Source organism: Myotis yumanensis, unplaced genomic scaffold (assembly GCF_028538775.1).
Source record: "Myotis yumanensis isolate MYYU_CA2020_CCGP unplaced genomic scaffold, mMyoYum1.0.hap1 SCAF_8, whole genome shotgun sequence".
NCBI lineage: Eukaryota > Metazoa > Chordata > Mammalia > Chiroptera > Vespertilionidae > Myotis > Myotis yumanensis.
In genome coordinates, this window is record NW_027223759.1 from 85,701,050 (window position 1) to 85,716,934 (window position 15,885).

Here is a 15,885-nt window from a genome sequence, read left to right on the forward strand (position 1 = left end):
TGAAGTTAGGGAGGGAATAAAACCCCTTAACTAAGTGCCAGGCGGGTAGTTAATCACTTTAACTTTGAACAATCACACTTAAGCTACATAATCTTTACTCCCTGGAATGGAGATAAGAAACGCCCTAACCTTTGGAATAGAAATTGACAGGATTAAAATCAACTGGTATAAATACAGATGCAACAAGACAATAAACACCAGAACCTGGCTGGAGATCCTGGCTAGATCCTGGCTAGAGGTCCTGACTAGGCTGGTGATCAACTGAACGCTGCCTCCGTGTCCTTCCTTCTTCGCTGACTCTGTCCACACCTTTGGGAACCCCTGGACCTGCTGGGGCTGGACCCCGGCAGAAACCGGCCAGACGACAGTTTTGAAGTAACTGAGTCTGAAGGCCTCAGAGGCTGTGAGTAAAGGTTGAGAGGCTAGTGGCTGGTTCTCTGGGGCCACCCCTGCAGGCTGGATGTCTCTGTGCAGTCAGGCAGTGGGGGCCGCATCGCTGCCCAGCTAGCTGATTGTGCACATCTTCTCCTTCCTGCCGGGCCCGACCCGCTGCGGGCCTCGGTCTCCTGCTCGCACTGGCGCGAGTGCCTCTTCCACCCGGCCCTCTGGCGCCAGCTCCGCGTCTGCCTCCTGGTCTCCCTGGTGGAGCAGCCTCGGCTCCAGTTCCTCATGCGCAAGTGCGGCCGGTTCGTGCAGGAGCTGCGCGTTGAGTTTGCTGCCACCGCCGCTGCCGCCGAGGATTACCTGAGCAGAGGCGGTGGTCCGGACGATGGAGGCGTGGACCCCAGGACCCACGGGAAAGAAGTCCAGGCCTCGCAGCTCTCCACCCACTGGCTGGAAGAACTGCGCACCTAATTGGAGCTGGTGCTGTGCGTGCTGGTCAGCATCCGAAACAACAGGAACCTCCAGAAGTTTAGCCTTTTTGGAGATGTAAGCGTTCCACTACAGCTAGGAAATTTGTCAAATACATACCTCAGCAAGGTGGACCCTGATGGCAAAAAAATCAAGCAAATTCAGCAGCTGTTTGAAGAAATACTGAGTAATAGTAGGCGACTGAAATGGCTGTCCTGTGGGTTTGAGCTGGAATTAGTAACCCCAACAGCACTGTCATCTCTCTCTAACTCTATTGCCAACACCATGGAGCACCTGAGTTTACTGGACAACAATAATCCTGGTAACAGCATCCTTATCACTACAATGGAACTAGAGCGATTTGTGAATCTGCGGTCACTTGCCCTGGATTTCTGAGACTTTACAGCTGAGATGGCAAGAGTCTTAAGCGATAGCAACCATGTGCCTTTGCAGCGACTGTCTCTCCTGGTCCACGATGCTTCTGTGACGCACAAGTCTCTGGACAACATGCCAGATGATGAGCACTGGAAAGCCTTGTCACAAAGGAGCCCCAGCCTTCGGGTCTATATCATGGCTTTTGATATTAAGAGTGAAGATATGTTCAGGATTCTGAAACCCAGTATACCACTAGAGAGGATTCATTTTGACAGCTACATCACTGGTGTTTCGGGAGCTATTGTTGATCTTATATCTTGGCAATATGACAAGTTCCTCACTCATTTCATATTAATGGATGATGTGCTTGACATGTCTCTTTTTCCAGATCTTAGTGATAACCAAAACGAAGATCCATTCGTGTTATTAGCATAGAGATGCACAAAGCTTTCTCTTCTGGCAATTCACGGTTACACAGTGCAGGCACATGACCTCATTGCCATTGCTCGTCTTCGTGGCTCTAATCTAAAAGTACTTGAAGTCACCGAAGAAAGCATTTATTTTGACCCAGATGAACTGGTCGACCATGATGTGGATCCAATGCATAACCTTATTGAGCAGGTATCCCTGGGCCTGGGTCAACCTTGGCACGCAGTCATGGACATCCAATCATTCAATGTCTTCACTGAACCAAACTGTCATTTTTACAGAGAGATGCAAAGCTTTAGCGAAGACATTTAACTTTCTCTTCTTTTTCTCTCTACTACCCTCCATCTCTGCCTCCTCCTCCTCCTCCTCCTCCTCGGTATCTTCCATATCAGCCGACCCAGAGGGCACAGCTGACTCCTCCCTGGACACCGACACCACCATCAAGCACGGCCCTGATGGACCCATGATCCAGTCCTTCAATGCGCTCACGCTTCAGGAAGCCCATCGCCAATGATGCCGCCCGCTAGCCAGATCAACAAGGACAACCAAACCACTGACTTGAGGACAGCTGAAATCCCTTAACTGAAAAGGCCAGCAACCTTCTACAGGAACCAGGCTCCTTGTGCACTCCATCCATTATGTGTATAGCTATGCTGGCTATCATTGTTTGTCAGTCTTCTTCCAAGTCTTAACCCAATCCGAGAGGTGGCCACTGATTTACATGTGCTATCATTTAAAAAATAAAAAAGGGGGAATTTGCCCGAAGCCGGCCCATCCTTGCTGCTTGACACAGTCGCTGCAGGGAAGAAACATCTGCACAGCATATGTTTCAAGGGACCTGGCGTATATGGCATACTGTTCTTAATATGTTTGTTCCCCTTCTTGGCGCTATGTGTTTTAACCAAGGTCACCTCTCCAAGAAAGGTTGTTTCCCCAGGTAGGGATTTTTCCCTGAAGTTAGGGAGGGAATAAAACCCCTTAACTAAGTGCCAGGCGGGTAGTTAATCACTTTAACTACAAACAATCACGCTTAAGCTACATAATCTTTACTCCCTGGAATGGAGATAAGAAACGCCCTAACCTTTGGAATAGAAATTGACAGGATTAAAATCAACTGGTATAAATACAGATGCAACAAGACAATAAACACCAGAACCTGGCTGGAGATCCTGGCTAGATCCTGGCCAGAGGTCCTGACTACGCTGCTGATCAACTGAAGGCTGTCTTCGTGTCATTCCTTCTTCACCGACTCGTCCACACCTTTGGGGGACCCCTGGACCTGCTGGGGTTGGACTCCAGCATCTGGGTCGAGCACCTGGAGGTAGCAGGCTCCACGCCAGAGGTCTGAGTGCCTGCGAGCCCCGTGGAAGGAGGGCCCCCAGCCCCAGCTCTCCCAGCCGTCCCAGGGGGCGCCAGACCTGCAGTGAGAGGGCCCCTTGGACAACCTGCCCAGTGACCCCATCTCCAGCCACCACCGACACTGCAACCCCGAGAGACCCCAAGTGAACACCACCCAGCTGAGTCCAGCCAGCTCTTGACAAATTAATAAATTGCTCTTGTAAACAGTTTAAACTCACTCAGCTCGGGAGCCTTGTGTCCAGTGGAAATCACAAGTAGATTGACCTGTGAAGGAAGTAAAAGCACAGGAGCTCCCTTTTTCAAAAGATGGGAGACTCTAACCAGTCTCTTCTTTTCCCACAAGCCCCTGCAGCAGCCCCTGGAAAATGAATGCACCCCCTGATCTCCCAGGACACGCAGATTCCATCCCAGATCATCTTCACCCACAGGCACCTGCACAGGGCATGCTGGCTTCGCCCTGGTGCTGTGCCCGCAGTGGCCATGCTGGAGCCTCCACACATCAGAAAGCTACACACTTGAGCATCTTCCTTTTTCTGCAGGTGGAAGAGGCCCTGGGGGCCCCCAGCACCCACATCCTTTGGTGATGCCCTGCCTTCCTTCCCCGAAGGACACCAGGGTCATACCCAGCCACCCCCCCCTGAAAGGCTGGTACACATTTTCTGCCAAGAGACAGCGTTACCACCTCTGCTTCCAGCTCACCTTTTAGGTAGAGAGGAGGTAACTCTCTTTAATCGCTGTTGCCCTAATGGAGAAACTGAGGCCCAGAGAAGTTCACGTTCCCAGCAAGGAAGAGTGGAGGCTGCTGCAGCCCAGTCTAAGCCCGCCCTCAGGCAGCGTCCCCTGCTCCACCACCCCTCATGGGTGAAGATGGTGGCCAGGGGCCTGGGGGGGGGATGTGCCTCCCCCTTCCCAAACCAAGCCTAGCTGAACCCCAAGTCCTTCCCCAGGCCTCTTCAGAGCAGAGGGAGGCCGCACAGCCCCTCCCTACCTGGGTTATCCCAGGTGAGGCGGAGACTGCGTTCCTCCAGGAGATGGCGACTGCCCAGCAGCCACGGCCTCCCCGCGGAGACAGCGTGTACCGCATAGATCTTGTTCCCTTTCATCCTTATCGCCACATCCCCCCGAACTCTGTTTTGCTCATCATGCTGACTTCTCCTCGGGGAGAGCCAGGACTTGCATAATAAGCACTTGACTCATCTCCAAAGCCAAGTTTGTTCCAATGGGTTTGACTTTCAACCTCCCCATGTCTCCTTGAAAAGATGAACCGCGGTTTTGTACCACAGGACATGCCAGGAATAGCGCACATAGAGCGTTTCCGGGAGGGGGTTCATGAGAAAGAGGCTGCGGGTCGGCCAGACATCTGCGAGGTACCATTAAGATGATGGACGCCTTTTTCCATGGTGCCTTGGGCAAGCCATTGAGCTTTAGTGCTCATCCCTTCCCCAGAGAGGTCAGGGTGTGAGGGTGTCCGTGCGCCTTTGGCCAGGACACAGCTCTGGGGGCCACACTTGCATCTTTGGAACAGAGGGTGCGGGAGCAGGACCTCGGAACGCTCTTTCTCCGGAGAGCTGGCAGCCCAGTGCACCCTGCCTGGAAGCAGGGCTTGGGCAGGACAGACCAGGGTCCCTTCCAGGCCACCGTGGCCATGTCACAGCCACCCTGTCTCCCTCACCACCATCGCCTCTTCCCTGCTGCCATCACCTCTCCCCCAAATCAGCAGATTCTACCAACAGTCCACAACTTCCCATCAAGGAGGAAATCCAGAAGGCAAAGCCAGATCCTGACCAACTTAGAAATGTATGAACACACTGCACAAACAATAACAATAATCGCCCCCAATTGCCCCGTCTCTGCAATGACCGAGGGCGGGGCCAGGAGCCTGACGCGACCTGCAAAGCCGGTTTGGCCTCTCACTTGTCCAGAGCCTCGGAGAGGCTAAGAAACTTGCTTCTTAGTAGGTAAATGGCAGAGCTGCATTCAAAGGACGCTTTCTTGTCCCAGAATCCACCATGTTCTTCCCATTAGCGACACTGCCCGCGTGAGTCAGCGGCAGAAATAAGAGGCTGGACTCAAGGCCTGGGAGGAACTGGGTTGACCTAAGCCAAACAACAGGGGCTGGCAGCCTCCCTGCCTCCAGCCTCCCAGCCAGCACTCCCTGGCTGGCCGCCCTGAGGCAGGGCCCAGACGAAGCAAAGGATGTGGAGCCTGGGTGGGTCCTTGGGGAGCATCCAGTGCCTCCTTCAAGGGCCAGTGGGGGAAGGGAATTGGGAACGGAGGACCTACTATGTGATAGGGCCACCCACACAGGCTCTTGGTAACCCTTAGAGAAAGCCCCTGAGAGGGGTATCGCCTTATGGATTTCACAGATGGGAAGTAAAAGTTTGGCTGGATCACAGGACCCAAGACATGCAGGTTCCATCCAGACCTTCGGACTCCGAGGACTCCCCGTGTGTGCCCACTGCTGCCCCCCCCCCCCCCCGCATCGGCATGGACAGAGCCTGCCTCCCACCCTCAAGGAGCTCGCCTCCCTGTTCACAGCTCTAGGCATCACCCTCTGGGGACCCTGACCAGACAGGACCGTGTGAGAGTGGCCTTGTCCCAGAATCACCGTCAGGAGCGAATGGAGTGATTATTATGAAAAAGAAGAGTTTTTCATTCTCTTGTTTTCCAGAAACGGGCTCTGCTTCAAACATTCTTCTTCTCTCCTTTGGGAATATTATAATTATTTGTGTTTATACTATCGACTAGCTTTTTAAAAATATATTTTTATTGATTTCAGAGAGGAAGGGAGAGAGAGCTAGAATCATCAATGATGAGAGAGAATCATTGATTGCCTGACTCTTGCACAGTCCACACTGGGGACCGAGCCCACAACCCGGGCATGTGCCCTGACCGGGAATCAATCTGCGACCTCCTGGCTCATAGGTCGATGCTCAACCACTGAGCCGCTTTGGCCGGGCCTGGACTAGCTTTTTAAGGTTTTTCTGTGTGAATACAGCAAAGGTGAGTTTCAGGCAAACTCCTGTCTGAATACTCCGCGCTGAGTGCGGAGGGTCTGAGGGAGGGGCTCTGGCTGCACCCTGAGTCTGGAGAGGACGAATGCATTACCCCCGACTTTCCAAGAGCAGCTGGATGGCCAAGGCCCGTCCCCCTGGAGACGGTCTGATCGATGAGCCTTCCCACGCTCCCCACAGGCCCTGTGACCCAGGCTCCCTCCCCGACCCTGGCCAGGGCGCACGCTCTGTCAGGAAAGGGCAGGCGCACGCAGTGTTCACTCCTGGTCTTTGCCCACCCCCACCTCTGCCCTAGAATAGGAACCAATTAGCCCCCCAAAGCCCTCGGCCCTCTGCCTTCCTATTGCTTTGGCCAGGGAAGCCCCAGCAGGAGAAGGGAGAGAGGAGGTTGAGATGGGGGTGCTTATTTCTCTGGGGCTCTTCGCCAGCAGGCATCTCAGGCTAGCCGTCCTCTGCACACAGGCCTCATCGACTCCTGCCCTTTGCCCCTGGCCTCTGGGTGGTCAGGGCCTCTGTGACCAGCCTCCGGCTACTGAACTGGTCCCTGTGGTTTCCAGACACCCTGTCCAGTGCTTCCATTAGACTCTCTGTACATCGCGCTTCCATCTGTTTCCTGGCCCAGGCCGGCCTTTCCAGGGAACATGAATAACAGTAGTAGGAGCTGCCGCTCGCAGGAGTCTCCTGCGGCCAGCATTCCACCTGTGCGTGTTGCATAGTTCTCACCTGTGCGTGTTGCATAGGTCTCAGCTGTGCGTGTTGCATAGGTCTCAGCTGTGCGTGTTGCATAGTTCTCACCTGTGCGTGTTGCATAGGTCTCAGCTGTGCGTGTTGCATAGGTCTCAGCTGTGCGTGTTGCATAGTTCTCACCTGTGCATTTGCATAGTTCTCACCTGTGCATTTGCATAGTTCTCACCTGTGCATTTGCATAGTTCTCACCTGTGCATTTGCATAGTTCTCATCTGTGCGTGTTGCATAGGTCTCACCTGTGCGTGTTGCATAGGTCTCACCTGTGCATTTGCATAGTTCTCACCTGTGCGTGTTGCATAGTTCTCACCTGTGCGTGTTGCATAGGTCTCACCTGTGCATTGCATAGTTCTCACCTGTGCATTTGCATAGTTCTCACCTGTGCGTGTTGCATAGGTCTCACCTGTGCATTTGCATAGTTCTCACCTTGCGTGTTGCATAGGTCTCACCTGTGCATTTGCATAGTTCTCACCTGTGCATTTGCATAGGTCTCACCTGTGCATTGCATAGTTCTCACCTGTGCATTTGCATAGTTCTCACCTGTGCGTGTTGCATAGGTCTCACCTGTGCATTTGCATAGTTCTCACCTGTGCATTTGCATAGTTCTCACCTGTGCATTTGCATAGGTCTCACAGCAGCCCTCTGAGGAAGGGGTCCCCACTTTTCAGATGAGGGAAACCAAATTGACAGGTGCTGAGTAACTTGTCCAATGTGCTCGCTGGTAACTGGGAAGCAGGACGAGAGACAGGCCAGGTGCCTCCCAGAAGCCACCCTCTTTCTGCTGCGCTGCACTGCCTCCTGGTGGAGCATGGCCTCAGGTGGCAGCCTCAGGAGCCCAGGAATCACCACCACCCTGTGGTCAGGCCTCCTCATCTCAGCACCAGCGTGACTCCTCCGAGCTCTACTTCAACGCAGGACCCCTGACCAATGGGTCTTCCACAAAGACTGGGGCTCGCCTTGTGCCCACCCACGCCAGGCTGGGACCTGTCACCTGGCTAAAGCTTTTGTCGTCCTCTGGGAAGCAGGACGCTCTGATCTCACCCGCCCTTGAAACTGGCTGTCTCAGGCCCCTCCCCACTTTTCTCTGGATCTGCCTCTGTTTGCTTTTTCCGTCTTTTCCCTCCTCACTAAGTCTCCCCTCTTTCACTTCCCCTCTTGTTTCTCCATTTCACAAAATTGTTCACCAGTTTCTGAAGATTAATGAAGACAAAATATAACTAACTGCTTTCTAGACAATTAATAAGGCATATCACCAGGAGAAATAATCAGCACAAAGCACAGCAACACGAGGTGTAAATCAGCAGTTGAGGGGGAAAGTACGACTGACTAACAACTAATGCAAGAATCATCATCCTTGTGATGTTTAGATCTGCACAACATGCCCAAGAGAAATTGGACTTGTAGAAATAATGGCCACACACACTCACACACACATACACACACTCACACACACATACACACACTCACACACACATACACACACTCACACACATACATACACACACACACATACTCATTCACACACACACTCACACTCTCACACACACACACTCACACTCTCACACACATACACACACACACTCATACACACACACGCAGCAACAGCAGCAGAAGTGAAAATAAATGCACAAAAATCTGACCTCTGAGTTACTTATAAAATTTTGTTATAAAAATTAAACAGAAAAGATCTTATTTAATGAATATAATTTCAATAGAATACCAGAGGGAAAAAATAACAAAAATATACTGTATAAATACCTAGAATTAAATTGGCATGGTATTTGAAAAATAGTTTCACAATGAGATTTCATCAGTGTTGGCATAATCCTATTAAAGTGTAAATATTAAAATAGTTTTAGAGTCAAAATATTAAAGGGGTTGAGTGAAAATGTCAGGGCCAAGAGACTGAGGACGTAATGCCCATGTCACCCCCAGTGAGCCCCCGAGTGCCCTCTACCCAGCCCTTTCCTGCATCCCGGCCTGTCCCCAGCCCAGGCCCATCTCTGAGTCTGACCTCCACCCTCCCCTCCCTTCCACAGCCTCCTCTCACCCACTGCCTCCAATGCTTCACCTGTTCCCGGCCGGCCCTGATTATGATTGAAGTGCTCTCTTTGCGTCTCACAGCCCCACACTCCAGGCCCAGACAAGCCCCGTGACCCCTAGTGATGTTAACCCAGAGAGCTTGGTTCCCATCAACGGCTCCCCAGGCCAGCCGCTTATCACAGCTGCCAGAAGCCTCCTGGACCCCATGTAGACAGGGTCCCCAGAGCCCGTGCAGAGTGCCAGAGCTGCGGTGTGGGAGCCAGGCAGACTCCCTGAGAATATCAACAACAAAGCTAAGTGTCTTGAGTGCCTACCAACTGTCAGACCTTCTTATGTACATTGCATAGATCACTTCTAAACCTCAAATCAATCCTGCAGGGCAGGTATTCACTCCTTCTTCCAGGAAGATAACTGGGCTAGAATGATTAAACAGCTTGCCCAAGGCCATTCAGGTATTAAAAGGCAGACGTGAAATTTGAACACACACCTAACTGGATTCTGAAGTCCATTATGATCTCCACTCTGGCGATGGTGGACTCCTGCTGAGAACCACCAGCACAGTAGAGAGAGAGAAAAGAAGCATCTAGAGCAGTGGTTCTCAACCTTCTGGCCCTTTAAATACAGTTCCTCATGTTGTGACTCAACCATAAAATTATTTTCGTTGCTACTTCATAACTGTAATGTTGCTACTGTTATGAATCGCAATGTAAATATCTGATATGCAGGATGGTCTTAGGCGACCCCGGTGAAAGGGTCGTTTGACCGCCAAAGGGGTCGCGACCCACAGGTTGAGAACCCCTGTGCTAGAGGCTTCAGAGAGCTTCTGAGGAGTGAGGAATTGGGGTGTTGAGACTGAGCAGAGAGAAGCCCAGAGTGGCGATGCCAGCAGGGCCCACATTCCTCCAGGAGGTCCTGAAGAAATGCAGAATGCAGGCACAGACTCTAAATTCCCGTGTAATACGCCCAAGGAAATAAAGATAAGGTTGAAATTTTACCAGAGAACATTATCTACGAAAAACTCGAAATTCTAAAACTGCAAAAAAGAGGCAATTGAGAGCACCTTGGGTGGATTTGAGAGCTAATTAGGCACTGCTGTAGAGAGAATTAGTGAACTGAAAATACAATGAATGGAAATATCCAGAGGAAAGCGCAATGAAATAAAAGCCTGGGGCTGTAGATGAGAAAGGTTTTCCCACTGGGACAAGTGGGAAAGAGCATGAGAGGCACATGGAACGTGGTTAAGATGCCAGGGCTCTAACTGGGAATCCAGGAGGGAGAGACGAGGGAGAAGGAGCAGGAGACCCATCTGAAGAGAGGAGCTGAGGTTTCCCTGGTGTGTGCTCTTCCCAGTTAATCCACTCCAAGTTATTCCAGTTTCCGGGTTCCTTTGTCTTTGCTCTCCCCATTCTATTTCCCACCATCTATTGTTCCTAATTGGCACTTTTTAAAAATAATTATGGTTCAGATATTGACCACATGCAACATTAGTGAATCAGGAGGCAGCATTTCCTGGCGGGGGCGGGGGGAGGGGGGGGAACTAAGGAAAGGGAGAATCCCTCTTTCCTGGGATAGTAGAACATAAGGTTTGGAACTGCTGCAACTATTTTTTGAGCATAAAAGAGTAGACTTGGGAGGAAAGTGACATCATAGAGAAAGTGGGTTCTGCTGTGCTTAGGTCACCCAATTAAGGCACGCCTAAAGCCAGGCACACACACACACACACACACGCACACATGCACATACGAGCACACGCACACATGCACGCACGAGCACACACACACCTGCTTAACTGGGTGTTTCCATTTCTTTTTAAGCCAGTTTGATCTGCTTGTGGACACTTACAAACAACGCTACCCTGAGTGATATGAACTTTTGGAAATACAACTACTCTTCAGAAAGTATGAAACCATATCTATCCTGAAGAGTATGCAAGGGCCTCTGCACTCACTCCAAAATTTAGTTTTGTTATTTTAAAACCTGATAGGCAAAATGATGAAATGTTATCTTTCGTTCTAATTGCCTATCTGATATTTCCATTGCAGTTGAATTTTTAGTGTGTTTATTAACATTTGAAGTCCCTGTCTTGTGTATTGTTTCATCATAGCTGTGACTCACTAAGACCTGAGATTTCCATCCCCGCCCCCCCCCCCACGCCCCCAGCTTCCATTGTTCATTTAATTCAGACAAGCCGGTGCTTTTTCACAAGCCTCTGCTGCAGAGGGCAGGAGCCACGGACTCAAGTGTGGCCGCCTGTCTTGGAGGGACTGAGCCTCTAGTAACAGTGGGCAGACAGGGATGCAAACAGCTGGACCAGAAGGCCGATGTCCCTTAGGCAGGACGAGATAGGAGGCTGCATCCATAGGGACTTCCTTACACGTTATGATCACTGCGTTATTTGGAATTACTTCTACCATCTGGTCTCGTGCTTTAGTTATAGAGTAGGTCCTCAGGTTACGTCGGAGATCCGTTCCTACAGATCCGTGCTACGTAACACGATTTTCGCCGTAAGTCTGAACCCACCTACATAAGCACCCTACGTCACTCACATGGAGCACATACACAGCAGTAATGAAGTGAAACAGTAAAAAAATTTAAAAGAAAGATAACAATTCCTGACCTTTACTTGTGGTAAATAAATAATAATAAAAATAAAGCACATATGTACGTACATATGTCAAAATGACGGAACTTTTTCTTTATATAAATAAATGGGAGATGGCAGCGTAACCATAAAATGATGTATGTCAAGTCCCACGTAACCTGAGGACTGCCTGTACTTGCTTTTTCTCTGTTATTTTTCCTTCTGTTTCTCTGTCTTCATTGTGCTGAATTCTCTCTGTTCTCCCATTCCGCCTGTTTTAAAGTTATACATTCTATTTCTATTATTTTAGTGTTAAACCACTATACTTTAACATGAGTATCTAAGGCCAATCAGTATCTTTATCCTTCAGCCTATAACAGAGTTTACAATTGTTTAACTTCAATCAGCCTTTGAACATTTATCATGTTATTACTGTATAGTATTTCACTTCCATCTGACTTTTAAACCCCTCCCACAAATTCGTATTTTTAAAAAATAATAAGTGCTTATGTGGACTTAGCAACATGCTCACTAATTCCTTTGCTTACTTTGCTTCTTTTATCACACCCCTTCTTCTGGACTCAACTTCCTTGTTACTGAAAAAATCCTTTACTAATTCCCAAGTGAGAGACTATGAGTAAAAACTCATTCAACTTTTGTTTAATAACTGTCTAATTCACCCTCATTTACCAATAATTGTTTAGCTGGACATCAGTGATCACATTGACAGTTCAGTTTTCTTCAGTTCTGTGATGATTTTTTTCCCATCATCTCCTGGCATCAGTTTTTGCCACTGAGAAGTCAGCTGTCAGCCTAATTAACATTTCATTTTTTATTACTCTGTCTCTGTCTGTTGTTTGCAGTTTTTAAATGATGTGTCTAGGACCTAGACTCTAGGTGCTCCCATTTTGCCTGTTTGGAACTCCATGTGCTTCTTCAATCTTTCTTCGCTATTCCCTCTTTCTGGAGAGAATATGTATCTGCACCATTTCATTCTGTCCACCAGTCTCTTAACATCACTGTCACATTTTCCCCCGTATATCTTTTTGTTGAAGTTTTCTCAGATGTATCTACCAACTCTCTACTTCTCTCTATTTAGCTGATGCAATGAGTTGTTAATGTTAATTACTACATTTTTTATTTCTTGAGGTCTTTTTGGTTATTTTTCAAATTTGTCTCTTATTTTATGATTGTTTTCTTTTTTGCCTCTTTAAATATTTTAATCATATTTATTTTATTTTTTTCTTTTTTGTGGATTAAAACAACAAACATTTATTATCTCACACAGTTTCTGGGGTCAGGAGTCTTCAGTGGCTTAGCTGGGAGGTTTTGGTTCTGGGTCTTTAATGAGGTCTTACTGAAGATATTTGCTGGGACTCCAGTCATTTGAAATCTTGTCTGAGTCATAGGATCCACTTCCAAGCTCATACTGTGCCTGAGAGTGAGCAGGAGGCCTCCTTCCTCCTGGCTGTGTGTGGAGACCTCGGTTTCTCCCCACCTGGCATCTCCATAGGACTGTTCTCGCCAGGGCAGCTGGCGTCCCCAGAGCCGAGCCTTGGTGTCATCTTCACCTTACAATCTCTTTCTGTTCAATTCTAGGTTATTTAATTACAGTGGGACCTCAGTTCCCTAACTTAATTCATTCCAGAAGGCTATTCAAAAACCAAATCACTTTTCCCATTAGAAATAATGTAAATTGAATTAATCCGTTCCAAACCCCCAAATGATCCCCTGTTTTAACCTTTCTCATCTACAGTACATGTCTATTTTACTGTTTAATCTTTAAACAAACACTTTAAAAACAAAATGATATGTAATGTAAATGAAAATTTAACAAAAAGGAAAGGAAATGTACAGTAAAAAATGAAAATTTTACAATAACTATAAGCAGCAATAGAAGCAAAAAAATCATGAAAATATTCACAACACAATATCCTGAGATTGTAACAGTGAACTGACTCAGGTTCATGCATTCTCCTTTGTTTGTCACCGGGAGACGTGTGACGATCATATAGGTATCAGCGTGAAAGGGTTGTCAGGTTGAGAAGAGAAGTGTTTGAGATGGGAGACGTTCCAGGAATGCGGTTCCCCTGTATTTCAAGTTGTTAGCGAGGGAATCTCCTCTTCATCAACTCTATTCAGAACTACTCCAAGGAAAAGCAAGCTTAATGCTGCAGCCAGGGTCAGGGCACCCACAGAGCCACAGCGTTTAAGAGCAAAGGAAGGTGGTCCCTGAGCAAGATGGGTGCTTACAGGGAGAAGGAGACATCAGGCAGAAATAGAAGCTGTCCCCTTCAAAGAGAAGCCTACCAGTCCCGAAGCCAGCCCATCCTCCCGGCAGCTCAGCCATCAAGCCCGACCAGCCTCCTGCATCTTCCCTCACGGTTTCACGGTGCACGGAAACGCCCCGGGTTCTCTGGTACCTCATACGTTCATTTTGAAACTTTTCTCTGATTTCAGCCTGCCCCATATTCTAAAGCGGTGAGCTCCAAAATGTGTCTTTAAAGTAGGACTTAGTAGTTATTGGCATCATTAATTCTCATTGGCGCTTCTTTGGAAATCCCTGGGCCGGAATATGATGGGATGGATTCCACATTCCTCTGACAAGATGCCTTAACGATTCCCAACCTCAGTCATGCCTCTCCTCTTGAGCTCTCGGCCTCTGAGTCTGTTCTCAGGACACACACCATCCTCGCTGGCAGGCCTGGCCTCCCACTGGGCAGTCAGTCAGGCCACTTCCGCCCTCAGCCCTGCCACGGAGATGCTGGGAGAACTTTGGTGATTTACTTAATTTCTCTGAGCCTCGGTTCATAGTGACGCTCACTCCCAAGGAAGCAGGGGAGGGGGGGAGGGGTAAAGGGCAGGAGGGAAGGGGAGGAGACTATTCAAGGAGCTGTTGGCAAGGCATCCCTCCGGGCGGGAGCTCACCCTTCTCTCCTCTTGCTAACCGTGACTCCTTGCTCAAGGCCTTGCCATTCCTCAGCCACTGGCCTGACCCTGACACCTGCTAACTGGCCAGTGCCTGGCCTCTAGCTTTTAACAGTCACGCATCTTTGCCTTGATATAGCCTCCCCTCTGAACTATGATCCTTGACCTATAATACCTGCTCTTCCCTCCACCCACCACCAAGACTCCACCATTGGCTCAACGTCTCATGTGACCCCTGACCCCTGACCTCCAGGCTTGGGTGCAGCCCCACTGGGATGGGGTGGGGAGAGACGTAGGAGGTAAGGACAGGTGATGTGGGGAGCTGATGGAGATCATGCTCAGAGATGTCCCTCGTGGTTCTTCTCTTTCATCTTGAGCGAACATCTGTGGCTTCCACGTCGTCACAAAACCAACAGAAGCGAGTCTTCTGTGTCACAACCCACAGCCGCCTCATGGGCCTCTGACAGTGCTTTCATGTCCCCGGCAGTGGCAAGCTTTCCCCCTGGGAAGGTAGGGGCATGTGCCACGCCTCACGCTCCCCTTGCCCTGGTGACGTGATGCTGGCACTCCCTGGCTGATGACACTCTGCAGTCACCTTTCATGTGTGCGCAGCTGTCGCTGCGTGGGGTTCCAGGTGGCCAAGCTGTGTCCCTGCCGCTCCCCCTCCTGCCTCCTGAGGACCCCAGCCGCTGACTCATGGGTTCTCCACCCACAAAGGGCTTCCCGCTCTGCAGCTTTTGGGCACTCTTCCCAGTTTTGAACAAATGCCTTCCGGCTCACTACTGCCTTTCCCGGGGCCATGGGGGGCAGTGTGGGTGGGGAGGGGGTCTCCTTGCTCACCCTCCGGTTGGAACGCAGCTCAAATCCCAAGCCTGGCACTCAGGTCCTCACACTCTCCCCTGATTCAGGGCTCATCTGTGGATCCAATGTTCATTTCTTCCCATTCCCCTCCCCGCGACGCCTCCTCCAGGGACAACTGCTGGTCACAGTTCCTTTGACAAAGCTGTGATTAGCCACACGGGGAGGGGAGCTGGCATGGGCACTGGGCTCGTGTCCAAGCCTCCTGTCCCCTCACCTGCTTGCAGAGAGCACAGAACCAGAAAGACTTTCAAACAGGGCTGCAGACCTTAGCTGTGATGCCCGAGGCTCTTGTGTCCTTCTCTGGGCCTTGGTGTCCTCATCTAGAGAGTGAGGGCATCTTACCCGCCTTCAGAGCGGCAGGCAGGGCTAGTGAGAAGACCTGCCACAGGACATACCAGCATACCTCAGGGCAGTATTTACGACATGATCATGATGTGCCAAGCACATGGCACACAGATGAATTTAGAATGTCTTCACTGAAAGCCACCCGGAAGATCCTGCAGATGAGAAAATCACTGCACAGAGAGGTCGAGTAATTTTCACAGAGTCACACAGCTGCTAAGGGCAGAGCGGGCTGTGAACCCAGGAACCTACCTCATCCCCTCCAGGGAGAGGTCCTTCCCATTCTCTGCAACTTGAGGGAACAGGAGGGAGCGGTGGTCTCCAGAAGCTCCTGTCCTGTTCCCTCCTGGCCAGTCT

General features: G+C 49.9%; 1 pseudogene; it reads left to right on the forward strand.

Annotated features, from left to right (window-relative positions):
• Positions 1 to 460: 460 nt before the first annotated feature.
• Positions 461 to 1,968, forward strand: LOC139015749 (F-box only protein 33 pseudogene; annotated as a pseudogene).
• The last annotated feature ends 13,917 nt before the right edge of the window (positions 1,969 to 15,885 follow it).